A 20,141-nucleotide genomic window follows, 5' to 3' on the forward strand; every position below is an offset into this window, starting at 1 on the left:
TGTGCCGCATTCCAGTCCATCGTTTGTCGCTCACCATGCCACTCTAAACAAAGGCCTACCTTATGCAAATCAGTATTTATCCAGCTCCTTCCAGGAACAGTCGGCCATATAAGAACAATCGGCCTCCGAGCGATTGGAAGTCGCAATTCAAGCATTCCATCCATCACTTTCTTGTTCCCGTTTTGTGAATCATCAAATCTTTTGTGAGATTTGGTCTTAAATTGGTATGCATTGTTTTTTGTATTGTCTGCCCTTAGCCACCTCCTGACATTCTCTTGGGTAAGTCCGTTTGTCTTCTCCCTATGTAATGTGGATTTGTCCCGTACATTACACAAAGCACGAACTTTAAATGCCTAACTAGAATGTATATTTTCTTTGTGAATCATATAATTTACATGCAGATTGTGACGTTTGTTGTCGTTAGCATATCTGCAACCACAATCAGCTTTGTAAATCGGACCTGACTGTGTGTGTCGATACCCGTGTGATACATTATTTTTTCTGAGATTGTTTTTACTGTAACGATTGCTTTTCTTGTGCCTACTCATGACGTTAGCAAATGTCAATTCGCCAACACCGACATTTGCAAAACACGAATTACTGTACTCCTGTATTGCCACAGAAAGTCCTTTCGTGTACATAACATAATTTACATATTCTTTATGAGCAGACATGTCATTATTCATTGTAAAAGGCAATTATGCTGCAAAGTTGTTGAAATTACTGCAGTTCTCCAGACTTAAACCTATTCATTCATTGTAAGCTTCCCTGGAGAAAGAGATTGGTATAATTCCTGCTTTGCGATTTATAATGCAGATCATTTTCCAAAACCTATGTTTACAGGCGCCTAACCATTGATGGCTGGGTCTTTACAGCGTGTGGGGATGGAGTGACAACAATCAGGCCAGCTTCCTCTGTCAATAAGTCATCATATTTCCTGAAGTGAGTAATTAGCTTGTTCACTACAATTGTGTATGGAGGGGGGCTGAACTGTCCTTCTCCCTCTTCCGCGCCCATTTAAAAGCCCTCGGCATCAGTATTGTCGAAGCTTTGCCCATGTTCCTGTCTCCTCCCCTCACAGGCTAAGCCCACAGTCAGTCTGCCAGACTGAACTAATGAAGAGAGGAGGTATTAGGCATGGGAAGGGCAGAGTAAAAGCTGTCAATCACAGTTCATGCTACAATTGCTCCTCATCTGCCTTGAGTCTCCAGCTCCTCGCAGCACCTGTTGTGGGCCGAGGTGCTGTGCTGGTGCTACATACGGGCTCCGTCAACGGAGAGAGCAGAAGCCCTCTGGCAGCAGACCTGGGCCCCAGGCGTATTTAGCACCAATGCCACATGGCCATGTCCCTCTCCCGCATTTGATCATGGGGGCTGGGTCGGAAGTATATGAGAATACGCCGAAGTCAATGGGAGAGTGGATGATCATTTGCGTCCATGAATTAATGAGCTTATTGTTGCTGTTATAGTAATTTAGTATTTATGTAGCGAACAATACGTCTTTAGTTTGGCATTGCAGTTTATTTGTGAACTTTACAAATGCTTATTTATATAATCGTGCATGCGAGTGCATGTGTATGATACAGAATGCATCATTCTGGATAACTGGGTCATGCACAATTCTGGCATTGTTTCTGTTTGGGAGGAGCCAGTTTTGCTTCAGTTCACAAACAGGACACGAATTCCCGAGATGAGAGGAAGTAATATCAACATCATACATACATACATACATACATAGCGGTAATGAGGTTAGAGGCTGGTAGAGTGGACTTGGAAACACGACTAACTGGCCATAGAGATATCCTGGGTACTCGATGTGCATATTCTCCCATTGAGTCTCTCAGACCACTCCATGATAAATCTGGGCCTCTATCGCTACAAGGGGAGACCAATAAGGATCTGGCACCTAGTTACTTCCAGAGAGTGACCTCTCTTCATGTATACATGAGAAGGCTTTGACCTGCTGTCAGCTTAGTCAGGGATAGGTCTTATTGATGTCCATGTTATTGGAGGCATCTAAAACAGTGGTATTGGGTGAAGACCATTTCCTTTCTCACAGAAAAGCTATCTATTCAAAAGAAGAAGCTAAGAAGAGGACTCATTTCCATCATACATCTGCACAGGAAGTGACATCACTGGTTTTCCCAACATCCATCTGCACAGCAAGTGACATCACTGTATTTTCCATCATCCATCTGCAAAGAAAGTGACATCACTCCACCAGGACCTACTTAATGGCAGCCGCAGAGCGTATGCACAGCGCATGCATACAGCTGGGGTGGCACTAGCATGCTGAAGATGCACCAAAGGCAAGCCTGTCTGCACCAATCCATGCTTGGGCTGCTGCCAGTGCCAGCAACCTTGGTCCCCCTCCCTCCCGCTGATATCGTGCAGTGACCCTCTGTGCCCACAAGCCTGGCCACCATGGTGCTGTTTCACAGTATCACACAAGACAGAGGGAACATTCTCCTGTGCTTCCTGGAAGTTTTCATGCAGTTTCCATCTTTCATGGTACCCACACTAACAGCACCCAGCACCCAACTCTCTTATTCTTACACAGTTCAGCAATCACCCACACAAAACACCACGCTCGCATGCATGCTTCTCAGTGCTCGCTCATTCACCACAAACACCACAGAGATCTGAAACATGCTGCACAGCAATGCTCCGGACTTACTTTTCCTCACTGAAACCTGGCTGACCCCTGCATTGGCATCTGACATTGACACAGGCACCCCTCCCAGGTTTGAAGATTGCTGGGCAAGGCAGACATCACAAGCCCAAAGGCGGTATCAACATCATCCACTAGGACGTCATCAGCTTCACCACCTCCACGGAAACGTTACCCTCCAACATGGAACACCTGTCACTTAAACTCCACATCACAGCAGACTTCAGCTTAAGTCATACTTTCATCTACAGACCACTGAGACCACACACCAATATCACTCTCATCATTAGCAGCTTCTTTGCACCATTTGCACTGAAGGCTAGCAATTACATCCTACTCTGGGGACCCTGAACTTCCACCTGGAAAACCATGCCGACTGCAACTCAAAAGGACTCATCAATGACCTTGGAAACCTGGGTCTCACCCAATGAGCAATGGGACCTACCCACGTCACTGAACACCTCCTGGACTCCATTTCCACAACCTTTGGCGACATCTGAGTTAACAAGCCCTCACCAGTCTCCATGACAGACCACTTCCTCATCAAGTTCAGCATCCCTGTCCTGGTCCAACACACATGCATGACCTCCAGAGCAGCCCATCAAAACTGGAACAGCATCACTGACAAGGACTGGAACACCTCTCTCAACATCCACCTACCTGAACAAAACAATACCCTCCCCAAAGCCATCAAGAACTTCAACAATTAGACCAACTCCTGAGCTGACTCCTTGGCACCATGCAAAACCGTACTATGACAAGATAAAGACTCCAGTCCGGTTGGTACATAGATAAACTCTGATGAAACAACACTGCAAACAACAGGACTACAAATGGGGAAAGAGCCAGGAAAATGCTGACAGAAACACATTCCAATCTGCCCTGACATGCTATCACCTAATGACCTGGACAGCCAAGTGCGCCGCTCTTTCAAACCACATTGATACCAGCACCAATAGAAGGAAAAATAAATCTATGCCTTTGTGAAGGATTTCACCTCACTAGCGGCTGCCTCCAACTCAAGGACTACCTTGCAGGACCTCTCAACAATCTCTCTCAATTCTTCAGCAACAAAATCACTGCCATTTACAGCAACTTCGACCCTCAACTGGACTCTACACACCTCTTCAAATTCCTCCTGATCTTCTCCAAATAACCAATGCTAACCAAATGGCCCAACATCACCCCAAAAGAAACTGCCTCCACCCTGAAGTCTATTCACTCAGGGGCCGCATCGGACCCCTTCCCCCCACCACGCCTATCCAGAGGACTGCAACCTATCAGTGCCATCCTCGCACTCATTCTGAATGCCTCCAGCTCTTCCACAACCTTCCCAGATGATTGGAAATAAGTAAATATCCTGCCATTGCTGAAGGAACACTCCATGGACCCTTCAACGCTCACCAACTACCGGGATCTGGTTTGTGATTTTTTTGTCCTTTCTTTGTTTTTAGGTGTTTTCAGCCGGCACCTTAGCCATGCCCACTTGAAAGGCAGGCTATTTAGTTCATGAATGGTGTGCGGACTCCTCGGATTGCTCACTGGTAGGAGCATTATTTCTACCTGCTTGCGCTACTTACACTTTTACATTCTCACCTGCCAGAAATATCCTAATGTTATTTTCCTTGTAGCACTATGAACATGGAGATGCCTGGCTCCACGAGAGGCTGGGAGGCTTAGTAGCTTGACTACCTCGGTTCATTTTTAGTGTTTGAATATTTTATTGTTTTTCCTTGTTTTAATTTCACCAGTATTGCCTACTGGAAGGGGAGCCTTCCTGCTTGGTAGGGGGCTGCTGAGCTCCAGTTCATGATTATTTGTCCCTCCTTTGTTTTTAGGTGTTTAGAGCCAGCACCTTAGCCATGCCCGCTTGGAAGGCAGGCTATTTAGTCGATGGCTGGTGTGAGGATGCACCAGGATGGGGTGCAGGCGCACCAAAGCCAAGCCCATCTGCGCCAATCTGTGCCTGGACGGTGCCAGGACCCCTGCTCGTCCAGGACCTCTGCACAGATGGTATTCTGCTAATGCACAATGCAAGCTGACTCCAGGGTTAGTAGTGGAGTGCCTAGTTGTGGAGTGCCGCCATGCCCTTGATGTCTCCTCAGGGGCCGCTGGATGCCGGAAATGTGGGTTCACCTTGGTGAAGCAGACTGTTACGCCACCTCGGGGGGAGTCAGGAACACCCTGTGCACCTCAGGCCTGTTGTTTTTTACTGAATTGTCAGTCCTTGGTCAAAAACAAGACTGAGATTTTTTATTTCCTCAGTGATTATAATCCGGATATGCTATTTGTAACTGAAACATGGCTGTCCGAAGGTTTCACTCCAGACATTCTTAGCTCCATCCCCAAGGGCTATGCACTGATAGTAAAGGATCGCTCCTCCCAAAGGGGGAGGAGATTGCAATAATTTTTAAACACCACATTAGCTGCACTTTCACTGGTACAGAGCTGGTAGATTGGCCGCCTTTTCCACTTTGGTCTTCTCCAGCGCCTGTTTGATGGCGGGTTTCCTTATTTACTGCTCCCATGGCCCTGCTGCCAATTTTGTTTCCTCATTACCGAACTGCTTACCTCCTTATGCATAGCGGTATTACAACCTGTTGGTCACTGGGGATTTTAATATTCACCCGAGGATGTTACTTGTCACCTTGGATCTCCACTTGTAGAGCACCTTGACATCCTCCAATTATCTCAACAGGTTACAAGCCCTACACACAATCTAGGACATTTGCTCGACCTAGTCTTCACCAATTCACAAGCTTGAATTTTTGGCGCATCTATCCCCATTTTGTAGTGAGACCACCATCTTGTCCCTTTCTAGCTAGGGCGTTCTAGTCATCCCATGGATCGCAAGGTAAGCATGTGCTATAAGAACAGGAAATGGGTGAGGGTCACCCCAGAGTCTCTTAAGAAGGCACTGTGAACCAAAGAACTTGTGTTTGGCAAGGACAGTGAATCGGCTAACCAGTTTCTGGATAAATGGATCACTGGGACCTTAGACAAGATTGCACCCCTCAAGGCCCATGTAGCACTGAGAGCAAAGCCTTCGGCTGAATGGTTTAATGCTGAGCTTCTGTCTTTAGAAAAACCTGTAAAAGACTGGAGCATCTATGACACAAAGTCTGTAGTGCTAGCAACAAAGCGGACTATCCTGCAGACTTGAAAACCTATCATATAAGAATTCATACTACTTGTATGCTCTTCTATACCAATAAGATCGAATCCTCTCCTAACTCATCCAGAGAGTTGTTCTCCATCGTTAAATCCATTGACATCATTGGATCACATTTCCACACAGTCTGCTCCTTCTTTTGAGAGCTGTAATTCAATTGTACGCTTTTTTCATGATAAAGTGGCACATAGCTACAAGATGTTCCCTGAATCAGTGAGGGATCTAGGATGCCAAGAGGCTTGGTTCAAAGCCTCCACCTCCTCCTAGCTTCATCTGTCCCTCTTTGGAAAAACTATGATCTCTGGTGACCAGAGTAAAATCGGGATCCCCAGAGGACCCTGCCCACCCCCTAGAATATTGAGGCAGGTCATGGAATCCATTCTGCCTGGTCTGGGCAATCTTTCTCGTACCTTGTCCTCTTCTGGCCAGATACTGAAAAAGTGGAAACATGCTTTTGACAAGCCACTTCTCAAAAAACCCATCCTGCTGACCTTGGAGTCCCCTTGATCTGCCACACTGCTGCTTTGATTATGTTGTATTTAAGTGCGGCATTTGACACTGTCTCCCATGGCCTGCTGCTGCAATGGCTCTGGAATTGCAGTGTGCACTCTTCTGCATTGATGTGGCTGGCATCCTTCCTTCAAAAACACACCTTCCAAGTAATTCGGACACTGTTTGCTTTGGAAGTGCTGATCATTTCACAGGGGTTCCCCCAGGGCTCTACTATAAGCCCCACGCTATTTAAGATCTATGTGCACCCCCTGGCTGATGTCATGGACAAACACAATGTCACAATTGTGTCTTATGCCGATGATACACAGTTGATCATCACTCTTTCTCAGGATGAAGGAGGATCTGCAATGGGTTTTAGGTCCTGCCAGGAAGAACTGGCTTAGTGGATGAACGCTAGCTGCCTAAAACTTAATGCCAACAAAACATAAGTTCTTATAGTCAGTAAGCAACCCTCTGTGTAGACCTCAGTGTGGTGGCCGAGGGCACTAGGCCTCACTCCTAGCCCAAAGCCCAAGGTAAAAAACTTAGGAATATTGTTGGATGCAAACCTCTCCTTTGATCACCAAATAGCCTGCCTGGCCGGAAATTGTTTCGCCATTCTTAGAATGTTAGCCAAGATCTCTGTTCTTTTTTCCTTGGCAGCTAGAAAAGCTGCAGTGCAGACCTTTGTCATCTCAAGATTTGATTACTGTAACAGCCTCTACATTGGAGCGTCCCAGGGCGGGATCCAGGAAGCCTTCAAAGAGTGCAAAATGCAGCAGCCCGGCTTCTTTTGAAGCTCCAAAGCTCTTGAGACGGGCGCATGTGTTCCGACCATTGGCTGAACTACACTGTCTCCTGCTGGAAAAACAAATCATCTTTAAGGCTAAGTGCCTCTGTGCAAAAGTTCTTAACAACAGAGGGCCACACTATCTTTCCAACTTGGTGCAACCCTACTCACCTGCCGCAGCTTCAGATACTTTGTAACAGCACTTGCAGTAATCCCTTGTGCTAAGAAAGCTGGGATAGGTGGTTGTTCTCTTTGGATTTTGAGCCTCCACGCTCTGGAACAATCTTCCCCCCTTTTTGAGACTAGAACCTGTAGAGGCAATATTCATGAAAAAAAAAAATCCTGGCTGTTTAGACAGAGTTAAATCCCCATAGACCTTACAGTTGTTTGGCACTGGTCTTATGTGTTGGATGGCTTTTTCTTTCAGGGTCTCTGCTAGCTTCTTGCATTGTTTCTATACGGTAGCAACCCTAGTGCGGGGGCGCTCCAGCGAGTGGAATCTGAGCACTTTAAAAAACTGCTGCCATAACACAACTGATCCCTCTACTACTTTTTCCGGCCAATGTGCTAGAATAAAACAGCTAAAAACACCTCACCAAATACCTCAACAACCACCAACTCCTTGACACCACTCTGTCTGGTTTCTGACTTAACCACAGCATGGAAATTACCCTCATTTCCACCTCAGATGACATCCGAATGACTGGATGGAGGAGACTTGGTGGCCCTCGTCATCCTGGACCTCTGTGTAGCATTTAACATGGTTTTCCATCTCACCCTCATCCAATGTCTACACAACATCAGAATCCAATGTCACGCACTCCCTTGTCATAAGCAAGCTGGATTACAGGAACATGTTCTATGCCAGGATCAACATAAAACTCACCAGAAGGCTGCAGATCATTCAGAACTGACTGAATAGAATCCCTCTCAACCTTCCACTCTGTACTCACATCACACTACCTGTGAAGGAGCTCCACTGGCTTCCTATACACAAACAAGCACAATTCAAACTCCTTACTCACAGTTTCACAGCACTACATAACCCTGATTCAGCACACATCAACAACTGCATTTCCTTTCTCCAACCATCCAGACACCTATGCTCGTTTGGACTCCTGCCTGCACACATCCCATATATACATAAATCCATATGCAGCAGTCAAACCTTCACCAACATCACTCCTGAAGTGTGGAACGGCCTGCTGCCACACATAAGAGCCTCCTACTTCTTGAATTCCACAAGAAGCTGATGACCTGGCTTTTCTAATGTTCCACTAAGCTCTAGGTGTGGCTCGACTCACACCTGCTTAGTGCCAGAATACCCTCTTCATGATAGTTTGCTCACCAAATCAGCACAACACGTGACATAACAACATAATACAACAAAACAGAACATAACATATAAGATAACAGGGATCCGGAGCTGATGGTTTTGTCTCTGAAGGTGAAAGTTGGCTCCCTGGATCAGATGTTTATGACTAAGCACAATGATGCAGTGCTCTGCAGATTGGAAGTATACAGACCTGAACTTAAACAGAGCTGCCTAGATGCAGCCAGTTTGGCTTGTATGCCCTTGAACTATTGCATACATGAGGCAGGTGACGAGGTGAGCTGTGTGACCTATCGTAAAATGGCCATTCGGATCATCCCAGCCATTTAAGACCAACAGGGAAATTGCTTTGGGGATTCTCTGACAAATGCACCTACCTTTGCCGATTTCTATTGGCAGTTGTAGGCAGTCTGGCCCCCATCAGTGGTTGAACTTGAAAATCTGATAATCTGAGACCGGAGTGTCAGAATCCTCCAGCGATTGGGACACACTGGATATATCACTTTAACAATGAACATTTTACATGAAGCAATACGAAATATGCCTCAGAAATACCACAGTTTCTAATGGTTTTCCTTCTGAATTTTACAAGAAATAACTCTCTCTTCTCAAACCACACTTAGTAGCCATCTTTGAGGGAGCCTCTTCAACTGGCTGCCAGGATTCAGGTCAGATTGTAGTATCAGTTCAAATTTATGTCAGGACATAGAAGACGTTATTTTCTTAGGCAGTCTACAGGGTATGTTTGCTCAGCTCCACGAGCTTCATAGCCTTTGCGTGCTGGTCCTGGTGGACCTGGTGAAAAGGCCTTGGGTTAAGTAAACCTCTCAACCAGGTTTGATGAGAGATTACCTTTTCCCCAGTTTCCTCTGCTACATTGAAGCCCTCTTTCCTTCTCCATGGCCCAAAATGAGGGTCAGCTAGACACTATCAGCCTCTTTCTCCAATCAGTGGTGCACTCACTCCTGTTTCAGCTGTTGTTTGCTCTTGCAGTTGAGCCACTGGAGGAGTGGATCAGATGACAAGCTCAGGCTTTAGGCATCAAGTGTCAGGTTTCAATGCAGGAAGACATACTGCTTTTCTCTTGAAGAACTGAATGGAGTGGAGCAAAGCTTGAATGTGTATGACAATACCTCAGGACAAGAGGTCAGTTGGATTAAATACTTAGGCCTGCTTGTTTTGATGAACCCCCAGAGGTGCTGGGAGCTTAACATGGCATGGATTCAGACGGCTATATGAAGCTGAGATAAACTCCCACTCCATCATGAGCAAGACAGCCCTGTTTAATTTGCCCATGCTCCCTAGACTGCTGTATATATTTGAAAATTACCCATTTGAAATCCAGTAGGATTTCTGTGTAGGGCTGCATGCACATATTTGGACCTTTCTGTGGACAGGGAAGAAGTCAAGAATATTGCTTAGTAAATGCATGCAATCAGTATATGACTGTTGACTGGGAATGCCAAATGCTTAACTTTAATATTGGGCTTCACAGCTTCTTCTTAGGGACAGAGACGCCCCTACCCACGGATATGAGAGCAATTTATTTAAGGCAGTGGTTCCCATTCTGTGCGCCGTGGCACCCAGGTGCGCCATCTAAACTAGCCAGGGGCGCCATGCACCAAGCACACGGTTTGGGAACGAAACGAGGAATAGCTATAAATATCTGCTGTCACTACTTGCCCTGCCCTCTTGCTAACTGCAGTGTTAATGGATGACACTGAAACATAAAACCATCTCTCAACTCAGAGTTTAACAGGTCCTGACCCTGAGCTAAACAGTTCAGAAGTGTTGCTCGAGTGAATTTTAGATATCCCTTCATTCAATTTAACAAAACCTTCTGTGCAGTATAATTAAAATATACATGCTAATTCTTATAACCTCGACCTAGGTAAGGAGACAAGGAAGACTGCTTATAAAGGTCATTAAGGGTGAATGTGAATAACATTAATTTAATGTAAAGAAATATGCAGTAAAGCACTGTAAAGGGCATTTCTTCTGATCAGCAAATAATGCATACTCAGGCCTTCATGGAAGACCTGCTGTCACAGGCAACTAACTCTGTCCCTTCAAGGATAGGTCACAGACACTTTACTCGGAATAAGCCACCCTAAGACAAACACTTTTGAAAAATGTGTGCAGTACAGATGCATTGTCTGTATGTAGGTACCTTTATTGTCTTGTGCACTTTGTTTTTCTTGTCAGCAGGGCCCTACAGATAGGCAGTTTATTACACAGCTAACATTTGTTTATAAGACGAAGATCATAGGATACTCAGCCTAGCGACTGCAGTCAGACCTTGGCTGGATGCCTGCTAATGCACCACAGCCCACCTTCCACTGCACTCTTCTTCCATACAAGGTATGTTACAGAGACAGGTATAGCTGTAAACTATTGAACAGATAGACATTGTACCTTAGTGAGCCAGTGAAACAGCAATAACGTGCTTATAAATGCCAGGTAGTGCATATCAGCAGTGTCTGATCACCTTAAAACGTGTAAATATAACCTATTTCAGCTGCGTGCATGTGATATTTAACCAAGTGAAGCAAGCTGCAATAGTGCTTAATTAAAGTCCCTTACTTCAATGTGATCTGTGCATGAAACGGATAGCACATCCAGCTTTACTAGCACAGATTCTTTGTTAGAAGTAAATGAAAGGATTTGTTCTCTTATCATCTTTATCTCATTCTGTCATTCTTACTTTCATCACTTTACTAGCAACAAAGCTTCTGCTTACTCCAAATAATATTCCTTCTTACTCTTGCAGCTATTCGCTGTCTGTTACTCTGCTAAATATTCCTACTCTTAACTCTACTTCCTCCTTCTTACTCTGAATACTCCTATTCTTACTACTACTGAGTCCCTCCCACCTGCAGCAGCGGTTCCTGCTCTAACCTGCATTTCAGTAAAGAGAGAGATGGGTGCCTCAACTGCTACAGTTTTGCATGTGTGAGAAATGCAATGATGAGCGCAGGGTTTGGATAGCCATCTTAAAGGGTGCTCAGAGGTTCGCGCTGCCCTTCTTTTCCTTTAAGGAAAACAGTGACCTGCCTGCTGCTGGAGGAAGGTTGGCTTCCTCAGCATCAGTTTCATGTCTGAGGGGATATCACCTTCTTAGTGTACTGGCACTGAGATAGTTTGAATAGGAAGTTACTCCCATTGCATTTCAGTTATAGCTCAGCTATATATGGCATTCGGATGCCATCTGCAACAGACTTTTCTATTGAAGGTCCTTCTGCGAATGTAGCCAACACTGCCCTTTTCAGATTGCTGATGTTAATGCCAGAATTCCCAAGAAAATAAATGTTTAAATTGGCTGCTTAGTGGTTGTGTCATATTTGTTGCTAAGGATTGTCAGAGATATGTATTCTATTTAGTTCTGTGACATGCAGAATATGATGCAAGCTGCTGCCACTGAAGAAGATGGTTTCATGGCAGGAACTTGTGGTTTAAGGCTTCAAGGCCTGGAGTAAAAAGGAGAGGTGGTAAAGTGAGTATTTGTTGCTGATAAAGTGCTTTATTACAGCATCAGTTCAGTGACAAAGTAGATCACAACTACGATTATAATACCTTCACAGCAATTAATTTCAGGGAGGAAAATGGAAGTACCCCCGATGCTGGGCTTACATCCTCCCACCTGCCCCAAAAAAGTAACGTAACGGTGAGCCACGGCCAACTGCCAATAGGTCAAGGGAGCCGCGGGTCGAAAAAGTTTGGGAACCACTGATTTAAGGGATTCAAGATTGTGGGTCTTCTGCATGGCTCCGTGATCTCTTGTTTGCTTTTGTTGGTCACCAGGTTCTCCCTGGAATGCTGGTGAATAGCCTTGAAATTAATAGGATGGGAAGGTAGACCTATACAAGAGACCTCACTATGTCAGGGAATATGGTTTTTACAAACACAACTTGAGGACTTCAGACCATAATCTGATTGGGATCTTGAAGGTCAGAGAAATGTGGGAATGAAATTACATAAAATCAGGGTGAATTTGCCCTTCAGAATTTTCACTTTTGTCATTGCTTACAAATATTAAGACACCTGTAAGAAAGTGGATGTTTAGTTGTGAATGGTGAGGGTCCCTGACCAGTGATAAGTCAGCACCCTTCCATCTACTGTGAACCAAGTACCCATTGTAGCATTTGAGGGTAGCGAGCCAGAGCAGTGCAAGGTGCACTTAGGAGCTGTGGTGTGGGCTAGTACCAAAGTCTGCAGATATGCAATGAATAGCACCCAATAAATCTGTGTTATAAAAATAAGTACTTTTTTACCCACACACTACTCAATACTAAACATTAATATACAATTATATTGTAAACTTCGCACTTGTATAGCGCACTACTCACCCGTTAGGGTCTCAAGGTGCTGTACGCATACCACTGTGGAACCCCTCCTGGCTTTTCCCTGTGAGGTGCCCACTGCTGGGCACCCACAGGGTGAAGCCAGGCATACAAGCACTGTCAGGGCCTTTGTGGAGATTAAGCAAGTTATTGCCCAGAGCTACAGAGTGGGACCCATTAATTAGATTAGGAACCCAGGCAAGAATTATCTGGTCTAAGGGAATTGAACCCTGGTTCCAGGCCAGATCTTTGCATCAAGGTCTGCCGCTCTAACCATTGTGCCACACTCTCCACACTTGTGCCACACTTCTCCATCTCTTGCATGATGGCAGGGAGAAATACCTATGCTAACTCCATCCTAACAGTTCATGCTCTTAGGGAGTTACGAACCTTATAATGACAAGGACATTGCATATACTAGAAACTATGCAATGGGGTGTAGTCATCAATTGCCGTCCTACTGGCTTTGACAGGTCAACACATCAATGAAAGCCGAAATTCATTATAATAAACCAATGCACCACCATTACAATCACTAAGGATAGTAGCATCTGACAATGACATTCATTAAAAATAATGCATGTAATGATTCTATGCAAGGGAAAACTGCGTTTTGCTTCTGGTGGTGCATTCCTGACCTCAAGTTTTTGCAATTCTAGGGAGTCCTATTTCTACTGGTCTCCCTTCTTACACATGACCTGTCACCTGTGTGGGCTTCTAGCACCTCTCCTGGACTGTAGCCTTCCTCAGCATCACCCCCAGTTCTCCACGCCAGTCCACCGTACAGAGATGGTCTTAACTGATAAACTGCATTATATGAGACTTATTCTGATTCAAGGCAATGTCATGACTCCCTTCCTTTTGGAACTGTTGACCACTGAGCGCTCATAAATAGACTCTTCTACCTTTGTATTGGTTGCAAGGCACTGTGAGTGATCAAGTCTTCTAAATTCGGAAAAGTACCAGCATTATCCTTCTTTTCCATTCAGACTTGAAACAGCTCTCCTGTGATATGCCACACGTTGAGTCCCACACTCTTTAATGAATATGGAGCCTCAGTAGCAGTCTCACCACAACATTCAGTTTTTCCTTATATACCTGTAGGAAAGTCCTTTTTTTTTTGCCTGATCACCCCCACTCTTTCTGGATAGGTACTGGTGGTTACTGACTCTTGGCTGTGCCCTGGGTACTGCTTACCAGTCCCAGGGCCAGTGCTCTGTGTAAAATGGATATGCAAATTAGGCTAATTATAATTGGCTAAGTTAACCTACCTATAAGTCCCTAGTATATGGTAGGGCATGTAGGTTTAGGGACCACAGCATAGGTGGTGCACACCTAGGTGCATTGCTGAGGTGCCCAGTGTCATTTTAAAAGCAAGCCTGCCTTGCTGGCTGCTTTTAAATTAAAGTTATATGCAAATTCGACTTTGGAATTAAAGGTACTTCCAAAGTTTTAAACTACCTTATTTTTACATATAAGTCACCCCTAAGGTGTGCCCTATGTGCCCCTAGGGCTGGGTGCCATGTAACTATAAGCAGGGACTTTATAAAAATAGATTTATAAGCCCTGGTGAGGTAAAAACAGCCAAATTCGTTTTTCCCTCATTGAAGTAAATGGCCTTCATAGGCTAGAATGGGCAGACTTTATTTTAAATTTTAAAGTCTCCTTAAATGTTACATACCAAGAATTTGGTATCAAATTGATTGTTATAATAAATCCCACAACTTCCAGTTGTTGGATTTAATATAACTAGTGCAGGTAAAAAGTTTAGACTTTACCTAAAAAGTTGCCAATTTCAGCTCTGCATTGTTTTTGCTGCTGTGCTCTGATTGGCCAGCCTGCAGCAGCTTCTGCCAGGCCACTTTAATGAGGTGTGAAGTGGCCTGGCTTTACACAAAGGAATGTGCTTGGGGGAGAGAATCTCCCCTCAGCAGATGGGGAAGCAGGAAGGGGGAGGGCTGCCAAACTGGTCTTCAAAGGCAGAGAAGGACATCTGGAGCACCCAGCAACACCCCCACATCCTGCAACCCCAGACAGCTAGGTGCCCCCTTGATTAGATTAGGAGAGGGCAGGAGAGGGGTGTGTTTATGATTTTTAGCCACACCAGTGGGTGGGCTCAGCCAGATCTCTCCTCCAAAAATCAGATTCATCCATTTTGGATTTTTAGAGACTATTGCCTTCTGGGATGGATTTTTGCCACACTTCCCAGGAAGTGGTCATCACAGGGGGACGACCCTGTCCCTGATTGGAGGACCAGGGCCCCCCTGCTTTTCACCCAGGAGCAAGGATAAAACTGGCAGACCTGCACCCACGCCTCAGATCCCCACCAAATTTCAAGAAGAAAGAACTACAAGGAGAAGAAGGACTGCCCTGCTGGACCCCTGGCCTGCACCTGGACCCTGCACTCAGAAAGACTGCACCAGCTGCACACTTGGGCTTCACCACAAGAAGGACTTTGCCTGGCTTCCACTGGTTCAAGGAGGGACTCCCTGTTTGCTACAGGTGAAAAATTGCTAACCAGAGTCCCCTGCACCAACTCCTGAAAAAGTGACCAGCTGACCACTGCCCAGTGGCCAAAAAGGAGTTTGCGCCAGGTGCACTCTGGGAGTTGAAGTCCGCACTGCCCAAGGACCATCACAGAACTTCTGGACCCTTGGGGTGAGCTGTGGACCCCAAAAGAACCTTAAAAGAACATCTGGGTGAAGCCCCAGAAGTTTGGAAAAGATTGGAGAAATTTCAGAAAAAAGCTCCATAAAGTGACCGACTCGACGCGGAAATTCTAGCCGGCTTGCCTCAACCGCGACCCGGCCTGACTTCGTGGTTCGTCCCGGTCAAGAAAAACATCCGAAAAAAAAACTAAGTCCGAACGTAAAAAGTTGACCGGGACCTTCCAGCCATCGTATCCGAGAAGGGCTCCACGGACGTCGGATCAAGATCCAGGTTTACCCCGGTCGAAGGATTTTCATCTCGAAAAAACGACTAAGTCCGAAGGTAGAAATCACCACCGAGGAAACCGACTTCGCGTATCCGGACAAGGGCTCCAGGAGGTCGGATCCAACTGGCAGGTTCGTCCCGGTGAAGAAAAACTTCAAAATAAAGACTAAGTCAGAAGGTAACTTTTTAACCGAGGCTTCCCGCGACCTGTATCCGAGCAGGGCTCCATCGCGGTCGGCCTGAAAGTTTGACTTTGTCCCGGTCCTGGTGCAACCAGATGACCCGATTGGCGCTTTTTGTTTCTATGCGCTAGAAAATAATAATACTTTAAAAATTCATATCTCCGGTTCCCCTGAACCGATTTTAATCGTTTTTGTGTCATTTTAAAGATAAAAATATAAGCTATTTTTATAAATTGGTTTTGGATTTTTAAACTGTTTCCTGTGTTTTATTTAAATACTGTTTTGTGATATTTGAATGCTTTACACTTTGTCTCCTAAGTTAAGCCTTGACGCTCGATGCCAAGCTACCAAGGGTAGAGCTGGGATTAATTTACTGAGACCTAACTGTACTTTTGTGGAGGTTTGTGGCTTGTTGCTAGGTGTAGGTACCTACCTGCCCTACCAATAACCCATTTTCCAACAATACCTTTTAAACTTATGCAGATAATGCACAGGTCCACATACAGTTTGGTAGACTCATTGTTGACAATGCTGCTATTCTCAAACTTGCATTATTAATGTGCAGGAGTGGATCTTTGTCACCACTCTTAGACTCCAGTCCGATAGAAAGGAGGCTCTGGGGTTTGGTGGTTCTCCTTCATTGTGGACTTCTGCCTTGTCACAGTGCTATTAAGGCTGCTTACCAATCCACGTAGAATCTCCTCAGTATTTGGAAATGTTGTTTGATGCACTGGATTTGCGGGTAAACTGAGACAGTGAGCAGCACTGTTACTCTCGATGGATGACAGGCAGAGATTCAGAAACACAGGTATCCAGAGATACAAGCACTGGCTGCACATCGCATGGCGAACACGCTACAACTAATAAGTAAACTTAAGTCCATCTGCACACACTACATCTCAAACAATGCATGCCCGTCAGAGAACTGATGCTGATATACCAAGCTGGGTGCTCCCCGCCATTTAGCTGAGCTCCTACTGGGAGATATTAAGATGATTAATTTGCGTGCTTTCATCTGCACTCTGGAGTGATAGTGAACCTGAGAAACACTGAACAGCATTTGAAGCACCCCAAAACCAACTTGCTCATCTCTGCTGCTGATGATGACGCAGAAAAAGAAGGTCCGACATATATTCATACATATCGTGTAATCAAAACATGTAATGAAGTGTGATTTTAGTAAAGAAAATAATGTACGAGGGAAATTGTGCCCTCGGGGTAGTTCGCCATCATTGTAAATGAGCTTTATTAATCATGAAGTATTGAAAATGTAATAATCCATCATAATTGCAAATGTATGCCATGATTTCTTGTTTGAAAACTGTTTTGCTTAGCTTAAATTTAGTACAGGCTTTAGCCTAGTTGCCTGTTTCAAATTCTAACTGTGTGGTTTTATTTCCTTGAACTAATGAAACATATATTCTTGCTTGAAGTTGTATTTTTCCAGTAGAGCTGACTGATACACTTATCTCCAAGGTTTCGTACTAGGCCGGTTTTATCTCCTTTGATACAAGGTCAGTCTGCAGGTGCGGACAATGAAGGTACAGATAGTAAAATAATTGGCAACCCATGTTACAATTTGTGTTCCAAGGTTCCAAGGACAGTGTATGCATAAATGAGCGCTAGTAAAAGACAATTTTCATTGGACAATTTGAAGCCAACCTATGAACCCTCCAATGGAAGACCCTGCAGAATTTGGAATGTTTCTTACTTAAACCCACTGGACAAAGAGAAGTCAGCCATTTTCCTCGATGCCAGTTTGAAGTCAGATGCCAGACTCCATTTTGGACGACACCCTGATGCCCTTTTCTCTATCTGAGAGAAAGAGACTTTAAGAATTCTCACCCTAGAGACTTTAACTTTGATTTGCCCCGTCTTGCCCATGCAGTAACTTTGCCCCATTCTCCTTGCCGCTGCAAGGAAGCTTGCCCTTAACTTTGCCCCTTTGAAACTTGCCCCATGCTGATCAACCGGTACCTGAAGGCCGAAGACTTTTCTTGAATGCTGATTGTATTTGGTAAATATGAAAGGATAAATGTATTATGCATTGTGTTTTTCCTTTTAGGTACCAACTGCTATTTTGATAGGGTCCTAGCTAGAAGTTTTCCAAATTTGTGTTGACTAAATTCGTTTTGCATGAAGCCCCACATGCCAATGCTAATTAGAGGTTAGTCGAGGTATTCATTTGATGTACCATGCTAAATTGAAATCTTGTTATGCTGACCAATGTATGAAATTAGTCAAATACAGTTAGTCATATTAGTGATTTGCATTGCTATAACTGAGTGTACCATCATCCAGATTTTGCGTAGATTCCGTTTCTTCCGCCGTTATGGACAGCCAGTAATGTTCATATACATATATCATTTGGTTTTGAGACTTATATACATCGTGTTAGCTTTGTTAATATGGGGAAATAAATTCACTAACTTTTAATAAACTGGTGTGGTTATTCATGACTGAAAAGTCATGGTGCGCCGAAATACCAACTGTTTTTGATTTCGGATGTGCTATATTGATCTATTAATTGAGTATTGATTACCGATTACAATAGTTATTGATTATTGATCTGAGTGACTCGACTATTTTAGGATGAGGAGAGCCCGACTCGGTTAAAAGATTCACCGACCTCCAACGTGTCCAGGTACAGGTAATTTATAAGGGCTGGACGCGTTATCAGTAGATGGTAGCAGAGATTGATGGTTTAGCCCTTTGGGACCCCATCCGAACAATAGACAGAGTCAAGTTAGAATTTTCTTTGATAAAACAAGTTGGAGAGATGATGATGCCCTAAGTCCCCAATGACTTTCCCGGAATCTCGGAGCTTGCGAATGAGGAATATGGAGGTATGAGAATGGTCTCAGCGTTTCTAGTGACGGTATGAGTGAAGTTAGGGTTTCGCGCTTGCACAGCTTATCGCCGCAGATTAATTGAGAAGTTTGTGAGGATTTTAAGGGGGGTTAAAAGATATTAGAGGAGTGTTACTCCAAAGGTGTGAGAGTAGGGAAGTCGTCGAACTTCACGTGTGTGTAGCGCTTTGAGCAGAAAAAAAAAAATTGTCCACGTGGTTGTTGATGTTGAGACGGGCCCTGCGAGGTCAAGAGACTCCGGAGTATGTTGAAAAGTGTATGTGACACTTGTTTGATGTTGTGATCTGGTCAGATTTAATAGGTTGATCAGGCGTGGTCAACAAGTCGGTATGAATGTTGCAGAGTGAAAGAAAACTTCGACTTTGAGATTTGACGAATTCTAAAGTGCACTAGAATAGTTCATTGATCAGTTGAGAGTAAAGTTTGCGGGTCAAATTTTGCTTGCGAAAGTGGGAAACCGAAAAAGATGGAATAACTGCCGAGGCTAGTGAAAAATCCCTATGGTTTCTGAAGCGATTGTATTACCTTTCCTGTAGTAAACCGACAGATCTGTTTTATTCTTTTGGTTAAGTGCTCGCGTTATATTGCAGAAATTAGTTTATGAGTGAAGCCAAATGAAAAGAGGACAAGCCGCGGGACTTTGTCAGCCGCAGTGTGTGAGTGTGACGTCACTAGGAGCCGCACTGGGATAGGTCGGTTGGTGAGAAGGGTCGCGCACGGATTGGACGCAGTCCGTGAAGCGCAATTGGAAGGGGAAAGGCAAGCGAAGAGTATTCCGGGAATTAAAGTCGCTTATTGATTACATATTTTAGAAAAACAAAAGACGGAAAGATGAAATTTTTCAAAGCATTTAAGAGTGCCATGAGGGGAGATGTATATATTAAAGCAAATGTAGGAGAAGAAACACCGCCTGAGGGTACACCAACTTACATTGTCATCGAAGAAAAGGGTGTAGCACCATGTCTATGGTTAAAACAATGGTGCAAATTAACGGAGAAACATGGAAGTGTAGCGTTCCCTATCCACGGGTCGTTTAATCTAAGGGTTTTAGAAAATCTGAGATTTGCGCTATACGACATGAAAGTACCTCCAAGACCAGCACAGTTTGAGGCACTAGCAATTTGGGAGTTAATAGCTAGAAACCAACAACAAAAGAAATTTGAGACAAGAATAAGAAAAGTAGAAAAGACACTAGCGGATGCTAGATGGGACAGCACACAAAAGGTTTGGAGATCAGACGTATTGCAGGGGATTAAATTGTTTCCAGCGATTACTGATGAAGCGGAGACGGAAGAAAGGAAAGCCACCTATAAGACAAAGAGGAGTCAGTCCAGAGAGAGAGAGAAGAATAGAAACTC

The sequence above is a fragment of the Pleurodeles waltl genome, chromosome 2_2 (genome assembly GCF_031143425.1).
Source record: "Pleurodeles waltl isolate 20211129_DDA chromosome 2_2, aPleWal1.hap1.20221129, whole genome shotgun sequence".
NCBI lineage: Eukaryota > Metazoa > Chordata > Amphibia > Caudata > Salamandridae > Pleurodeles > Pleurodeles waltl.